This window comes from Jaculus jaculus, chromosome 12, assembly GCF_020740685.1.
Source record: "Jaculus jaculus isolate mJacJac1 chromosome 12, mJacJac1.mat.Y.cur, whole genome shotgun sequence".
In the NCBI taxonomy this organism is placed as follows: domain Eukaryota; kingdom Metazoa; phylum Chordata; class Mammalia; order Rodentia; family Dipodidae; genus Jaculus; species Jaculus jaculus.
In genome coordinates, this window is record NC_059113.1 from 65,533,095 (window position 1) to 65,541,152 (window position 8,058).

The window sequence follows — 8,058 nt, forward strand, 5'->3', positions numbered from 1 at the left end:
TGGCATTTCTTTTTACCAGGGAAAACTGCAAATTTTTCAAACCTTTCTGTTCTGCTTTTTACTAATAATTCTCACTGGAAGCTTGACAAAAGCAGCCAACAGAAACCATATCTGGATACTGGACTGCCTTGAAATGTCCTCTACCTATTAAAGTAGTCCACCACTTTCAAGCCCACCACAAAACCTAGACAAGTTCTTTGCCAAAAATGTAACACAAATTGCCTCTATTCAATTTTGATAAAGATCCTTTCTCCTTCCCATCTGAAGTATCACGAGGACATTCTGTTATCCCCATTCTTATTAGTATTCTGTTTTTTTGATCTGACCCTAGAAAAACCTATTAAGTTCTGCATACAGCACTCTAGGGTTTCTCTAGCTCACAATTCCAAAGTCTTTTGAATTCTCTCTGTACATCAGACTCCAAAGCCTTCAAAACCACATGGTCATGTTTAGTCAGAGCAATAACCCTACTACCTTCATATCAAATATCTATAGTAGTCAATACCCCACATAAGCAACATAAGGAAGGAAAATTATATTATTATAATGACTTCTGGTTTCCAAGGTTTCAGTCCATTATGGTGGAGCGAGCATTATGGAGAATAGCAGATCACACCACAATAGCCAAGAAGCAGAGAAAGGGAGAGTAGAAAGGGGAGGAGTAAAATGGAGACAAATATAGAGACAGAAATGCTGGACAAAATATGACCCTGTGGACATCCTCAGTGATTCACTTTCTCCAGCTAGACCCTACCTCCTAGAGTTTCCACCAGCTGGGGTCCTATTGCAAAAAACATTCTTTGGGTGACCTTGAGGGATCAGTTGTTGAACACAGATTTTCCATTTGATGAAGCTTGATTTATCAATTTTTTTGTGAGACTACTTCCTGCTGTTTATAATTCTTAGGCTATTCACTTTGCCTGTATGAATTAACATTAAAAATAAATAAAGTATATGATACAATGATTTTCAGGACACTTGACTCAGGCAACAAACCATGCCAAGCTCCCAAGAAAAGGAGAGAAGTAAGGTAGATACTTTGCTGTCCCAGGTTATTGCCTTGTAAATTTTATAACAGTATTTTAGAAAATCCAAATCAGGGCTGGGGAGATGACTCAGCTACTGAGAGAATTAGGGCCTCTCTTACTGAAGACCATCAAGTCAAAACTCCATTAGCCTACATAAAAAGTTGGACATGGCCACATATGCCTATAACTCCAGTCCATGGGGTATGGAGGATGTAGGGAGTATGGGGGATGAATACAAGAGAAATGTAAGGGCTTGCTAACAGATAACAGCTCTAGGTTGAAAGAGAAATACTGTCTTAATGAAACATAAGGTGGACAATAGCAACAGAAGAGTGTACCAAGCACTGGCTTGGGTAAACTGGTATAACACCCATAAGCCCGAGGCATTAATTCCCAAATCATTTCATTTATCATCCAATTCAAGGAATTTTACAATTTTTTTTAAAATTTCTTCCACAACTGGATTCATTGTTTAAAAGTGTGTTAAGTTAGCCCTATTCACAGACGACATGATACATAAGAATCCTGAGAACATCTTAAAACTCTTAAAGGTGATTAACTCCTTCAGCAAGGTAGCAGGATACAAAATTATTGCAGTCAGGTTTGTATTGCTGGTAGAAATCACCCAACTAAGAGCAGCTTGTGCAAAAAGTGTTTCTTTTGGCTTACAGGCTCAAGGGGAAGCTCCACAGTGGCAGGGAAAACAATGGCATGAGCAAAGGGTGGACATCACTCCCTGGCCAACATAAGGTGGACAATAGCAACAGGAGAGTGTACCGAGCACTGGCTTGGGGAAACTGGTATAACACCCATAAGCCTGAGGCATTAATTCCCAAATCATTTCATTTATCATCCAATTTGAAGAATTTTACAATTTTTTTTATTTCTTCCATAACTGGATTCATTGTTTAAAAGTGTGCTATTGGCACGGCCTTCCACCGCAGGCTGGAAGGGCGATGTGGCTGGGGCTCGGCTGGTGTCACTATGTCTGCCATTTTCAATTTCCAGAGTCTACTGACCATCATCTTGCTGCTTATATGTACATGTGCTTATATACGGTCCTTGGCATCCAGCCTCTTGGACAGAAATAAGACTGGATTGTTGGGGACATTTTGGAAATGTGCCAGAATTGGTGAATGAAAAAGTCCATATGTCACAGTGTGCTATGTAGTGATGGCCTTCAGCATCCTTTTCATGCAGTGGCCTGTAAAAAGTGACACTTGAATTTCCATCATATTTCGCTATGAACAAGGACTTGCCTTCAGAAACAGTGGGAAGAATGATTAACCTGTTTATCTCTGCACATGGGATGAGATAACTTTCCAGATGCTGTTCTCTATTTTCATGTTATTGGACCAATGATCTGTATAAATAGTTAAGATGCAACCATTTAATACAGACTTTGAGAGCCTGCAACAATTACCTTCAGTGCTGTTACTCAGTACAACATTCTGAAAATGTGCTTCTGTTTTGAAGTAAGGCAGCTTACAGGCACATTGTAGCAACAAAATTGGGAAGTGACTCCATTCCTTCCACTGGAACTTGGAAATGACACATCTCTACAGAATGGCTATGGAGAAAAATTATTTTTCCTGTTGTAGATTGCATTTGTATTACTAAGTTTGCTTTTCACCTGACCACACTTTTATCCTTAACCAGAATACCTCTACTCTTAGGAAATTCTGAAGTTCATTTCAGGTTTTTAAAATATTTAAAACAAACCAGGAATGGTGGCATATGCCTTTAATCCTAGTACTTAGGAGGCTGAGGTCAAAGGATCAGCATGAATTCAAGGCCAGCTTAGATCTACAGAATGAGTTCCAGGTCATCCTGGGCTAGAGTGAGACCCTATCTCGAAAAAACAAAAAAATGTTTAAAACAAGCCTATGTAGTTCTTAAGCACTAATATAAATGGGATAACTTACAAGTAGAGGTGAGAAAATGTTCAAACTTAACCTAAGTGTGAGGCTTCCAGTCAGGTGTGAATACATGATTCACGTGTGACCAGCTACCTGTCATTCTTTGAAAAAGACAATGTTGTTAAAAACAAAAAAGCAGAGGATTCGTTAGCTTCTGGTCAAGATGGCGACCGCCTAGCTGCACTACAGACAACAAGGGAAAAAAAAGATAGATGCAGATCCTAAGAAGAGAGCTGCCCCAACATACCTCAAAAGGGGCCCAAGTGAAACTAAGGACAACTGGAGAAATAAGCAAGGGTGATGTTTTCCTGTGAACCGGATACCAGCACAAAGGGGAAGGAGATCAACACAGAGAAAAATCAACTCCTACCAAATCAGAGAGCCAGAGCCTCAGAGGCCCCCAACACCTCAGCACTGAAGCAGACCAAAAATGAACCCAACATGGCTCAGGGAAATTTTGCGGAAGAGGGGGCGGAAAGAATGTCAGAGTCACATGTTGGGTCATGATTTGCAGAGACATTTATCATACCAATAACTGGGGGCTAACGCCACAATGCACGACCCATTTTCATTAACAAGGAGGGTCTAATGGGAAGGTGTAGATCACAGATGAGCCTAAATAATGGTACCAAACTGCCTGTATTTACTGAAAAGAAAACTAATAAATTAAATTTAAAAAAAAAGAAAAATTGAACAATTGTAGAATGATGATTCTAAATATTTTTTCCTTACAATGTCATGTCTTCTAAATAGAACATGTTTTGTAACTGCACCAAAAATAAAAATAAAAGTATGTTATTTAGTCTCCAGGAGTTGGTGGAATTCCTGATGTGTCTCTTGTTGTTAATTTCTGCCTTTAAAGCATTGTGTTCTGACATGATGCAGGAAGTTACTTCAATTTTTCCAGCTGTATGCATTCTTTGTGGCCTAATATATGGTCAATTTTGTAGAAGGTTCTGTGGGCTGCTAAGAATAATGTGTGTTCTGCAGAGTTGGAATGGAACATCCTGTAGATGTACATTAGGTCCAATTGTCAATGATGTTGTTCAGGTGTATTACTTCCCTGTTGATTTTCTACTTGGAATATCTATCATCTATTGATAATAGTGGAGTATTAAAGTCTCCAATTATAATGATGTTGCTGTTTAGTTCTGTTTTATTATCAAGTAGATTTTGTTTTATAAACTGTAGTGCACCTGTGTTTGGCACATATATATTTATGATTGTGATGTGCTCATCTTGGATCATTCCTTTGATGAGTAAGAAGTGGCCTTCTTTGTACTTTTTGATTACTTTTGGTTTGAAGTCTATTTTGTTAGATATTAATATAGCAACACCCACTTGCTTTTTATTTACATTTTCTTGGAATATCATTTTAAAATCCTTTCACCTTGAGGAGGCGACTATATTTAGTGGTGAGGTGGTTTCTTGAAGACAGCAGTTAGAAGGGTCCATCATCATCATCATCATCATTATTAGTTATGTACACAGTGTGTATACAGCCATGTTGGTACCATTGTTAGCCTCCTTCCTTTCCTCCCCCCTCTGCAGGGACCCTCCTCACTGGGGAATGTGGGTCATCCATTGTGGGGTTAGCCATCAGTTAGGGGTAAGAGGCAATGTCTCTGTGCATAATGTCCCAACATGTGGCTCTAACAACCTTTATGCTCCCTATTCCTTGAATTTCCCTGAGCTATGTTAGGTTCATTTTAGTTCTACTTCAATAATGAGGTTTTGGGAGACTTTATATCTCTGGATATCTGGTTTGGTAGGAGTTGAGTGTTTTCTGTGTCTATATCCTTCACCTTTATGCTGGTAGCAGGTTCACCAAGAAAGCAGCATTCTTGCTTATTTCCCCAGTTACTCTTGGTTTCAATTTGGGGCCCTAGTGAAGTGTGATGGGCTGATTCTCTCCTAAAGATCTGCATCAATCTGAAAAAGAGGAGCAAATTCTTCCATGGAGAGTAAAGTCAGCACCATATAAATGGGACAACCATTATTGTTTCAGAGAAAATTTAATAGGTGTAGGCCATCTTGTAGCCCATGATTGGTGGGAGCTTGATGATGGAGAGTGGGCTTGTTTTATGTATATGGTTCTGACTTGCTTCCCAGTTCAAGCTATGGGTTCCATCCCACTGAGTGGATCACTTAGCCAAATGAAGTTAGTTATCCAACATGGGTATATGCCACTATTGCACTTGTGTGAGCATCATGTCAGGTTGTTTGCTGCTGAGTAGCTTAGACCATGAGTTGCTTGGACAGATAGTCATTTTCCCCCAGTTGCTCAAATAGCACCTTCTGGCACTAGATGAGCTAACTGTCTGGGGACTGACTCTCTTCCAGATCCCAGCCAGGTCACTACATGTTCCATACCAACAGCACATTGTGTCTTCAGCTGTAGTGTTTAACCACTAACCTTTGGTGGGTCATCAAGTACTCTGACAAAAATCTGTCTTCTTTTGGGAAACCTTGTAGGTCTCTCTGATCAACAGCTCATTGTGGATGTTAACCACAGGCTGGTAATGGGAGTTCCAGTCCATAATCAAGGAAAAGAAGGAAGACAAAGATAGGTAATATAAAACATAGGGAGAAGATAGATAAAATGGAGAGAGAGAGAGAGAAACAGGAGAAGATTAAGGTTAGTCTTCATCATACCTTCTCCAGGGTCCTGTGATTCAGGACCTGATGAAGGTTCAACCATTTAGTATGTCTTTTATGATGTAAGATTTTATGGTATCATTGCCATTTTGGTCTAATTTTATGTCCCCCACCCTCACATTTTCCCTCCCCTCTTGCCCCATCCCTCCTATTTTCCTGTCTCAAGATGCTTATTAGGTATGTCAGCAGCTTAGCCAGATTCAGGTTAGGAGCCACAGATAAGTGAGACCATGCAATAATTATTTTTGTGTGATTGGGTGGGTTTGCTGAGAATGATCTGTCCAAGTTAGACCATTTTTCTTCAAATTTCAATATGTCATTTTTCATTACTGCTGTGTAGAATTCCATTTGTGTAGATATAACACATCTTGGTTATCCATTCCTCTAATGATGAACATCTGGGTTGATTCCAGCTCTTAGCTATTATGAATTGAGTAGCTATAAACATGGTTGAGCAAATATCTCTGAACTGAGGCATGGAGCTTTTAGGGTAAATTCCCAGTAAGGGAATAACTGGGGCTGTTGGTAACTCTACAGTCAACTTTTTAGGAGTTTCCATATTGCTTTCCATAGTGACTATGCTATCTTACATTCCCACCAACAGTGGATGCGGTTTCCTACTTCTCCACATCCTTACCAGCATTTTTCATTTGATTTTTTTAATGTTTGCTATCCTTACTAGGGTAAGGTTAAATCTCATATTTGTTTTAAATTGCATTTCCCTGATGATTAGGGATGATGGACATTTTCTTAGGTGTGTTTGCCTTTTGGATTTCTTTCTCTGAGACCTCCCTGTCCAGTTCTTTGCCCCCTTTTGTGAATGGGTTGTTTGACTCTTTGTTGTTTAGGTTTTTGAGTTTTTTGCAGATTCTAAAAGTTAGGCCTCTGTCAGTTGTATAGCCAGCAAAAATTTCCTCTCATTCTGTGGGTAATCTATTGGCTCTGCTTATTGTCTGGTTATCTGTGAAGAAACTTTTTAGCTTCATGAGATCCTAATGGTTGGGTGATTGTTTAGGTTCCTGAGCTACATTTAATGCATTACCAATAAAAATCCCAACATTTTCCTTCACAGAGACAGAAAAAATGATGTCAGAATTCATATGGAATGGAAGAAGGCCTAGGATATCTAATAATATCCTCAGCAAAAGAAACACCTCTGGAGGCATCACCATACATGATCTAAAGCTATGTTACAAAGCCATAGTAATAAAAATATCACAGTACTGGCATAAAAATAGGATTACAAACCAATGGAACAGAATTGAGGGCTGGGACTTTGGGTCAAGTAACTACAGCTACGTGATATTTGACAAAGTCCCTAACAATGTAGGCTGAAAAAAAAGACAGCATCTTCAACAAATGTTGCTGGACAAACTGTATAACCATATGCAGGAAAATGAAATTCAGCCAGGGAATCTAGCTGTTGTTGGAGATAGGTCTCCCTCCGATATAATCAAAAGAGGGCATAGGGAGGGCCTCATTTCCAGGAATGATATCTACATCTGGGATTAAGGTGGCTGGGGCATAAAGGCCCATCCAACTGGTGAAAAGAAAGTCATAGACCATCCCGCCTCTGCAAACATAAACCATTCCAGAAGGCGGGCAATGTTGAGCACCAGGCTCAGTTGTGTTAAAAGTACAGAAGGAAGGATGAATGTATCCCACATCTATACTGGAATTATTACGAGAAGGTGTGGCCCAAATGCAAGTTCCAGAGGAAACATTGGGAAAAGCTGGACGGGGATGGGGAAGGTGGCTGAGCAATTTTTTAAGGTTGTATGAGCAACTGTACTGCAAGCAGCTGGGGAGGCCCAGATCAGAGACAAAGCCAGAGCAGGGTGAAGACCATTTTAGGAACAGTCCTCAGGGGTGGGACACTCCCTGGAGAAGTGATTGTCAGTGTCCCCTTGTTGGGACAAATATTTTAGGTCTCTCACTGGTATCCAAATGAGTCTTTTTTCATCTTAAGGAAAGACACATCCAAACCCTCTCCCTGCTGTGAGGAGTGGGTCTGGTCCTCTCTAGGCCCCTGCCAATGGGTCCCTCCATCTTACCCAGATAGAACTGTAGCTAACGGATGAGCACCAGTGTTTTTGAAAAAGGGATAATTATTTATTTTCTTTAGAAAAATTTAAAATATTTAGGGTAAATAATGCCTTTTTTAGTTGGTCATGTGAGGGTAAGGACTCCCCATTTTGTTTTTGTAATTGAGACTTGAGAGTCTTATTATCCTATCTTTAAATTTTTAGTGGTACTATGGTAGTATAAGACTTATATATGAAGTATAGGAAGTAGACATATCTCATACTTTAAATATCTAATACTTATAAATATTTTACATTTTAAATATTTAACATTTATAAACAAAGGCAGAACCTGTCACCAGTCTTGAAAACAGTACCAATTGATTTAGAGACTTGCTTATTTAACCTAGAAATTTTTAGCACCTGTGT

The 8,058-nt window shown here is 39.5% G+C and overlaps 1 pseudogene; it reads left to right on the forward strand.

Annotated features, from left to right (window-relative positions):
- The first annotated feature begins 2,012 nt into the window (after positions 1-2,012).
- LOC101593644 lies at positions 2,013-2,252 on the forward strand (annotated as a pseudogene).
- The last annotated feature ends 5,806 nt before the right edge of the window (positions 2,253-8,058 follow it).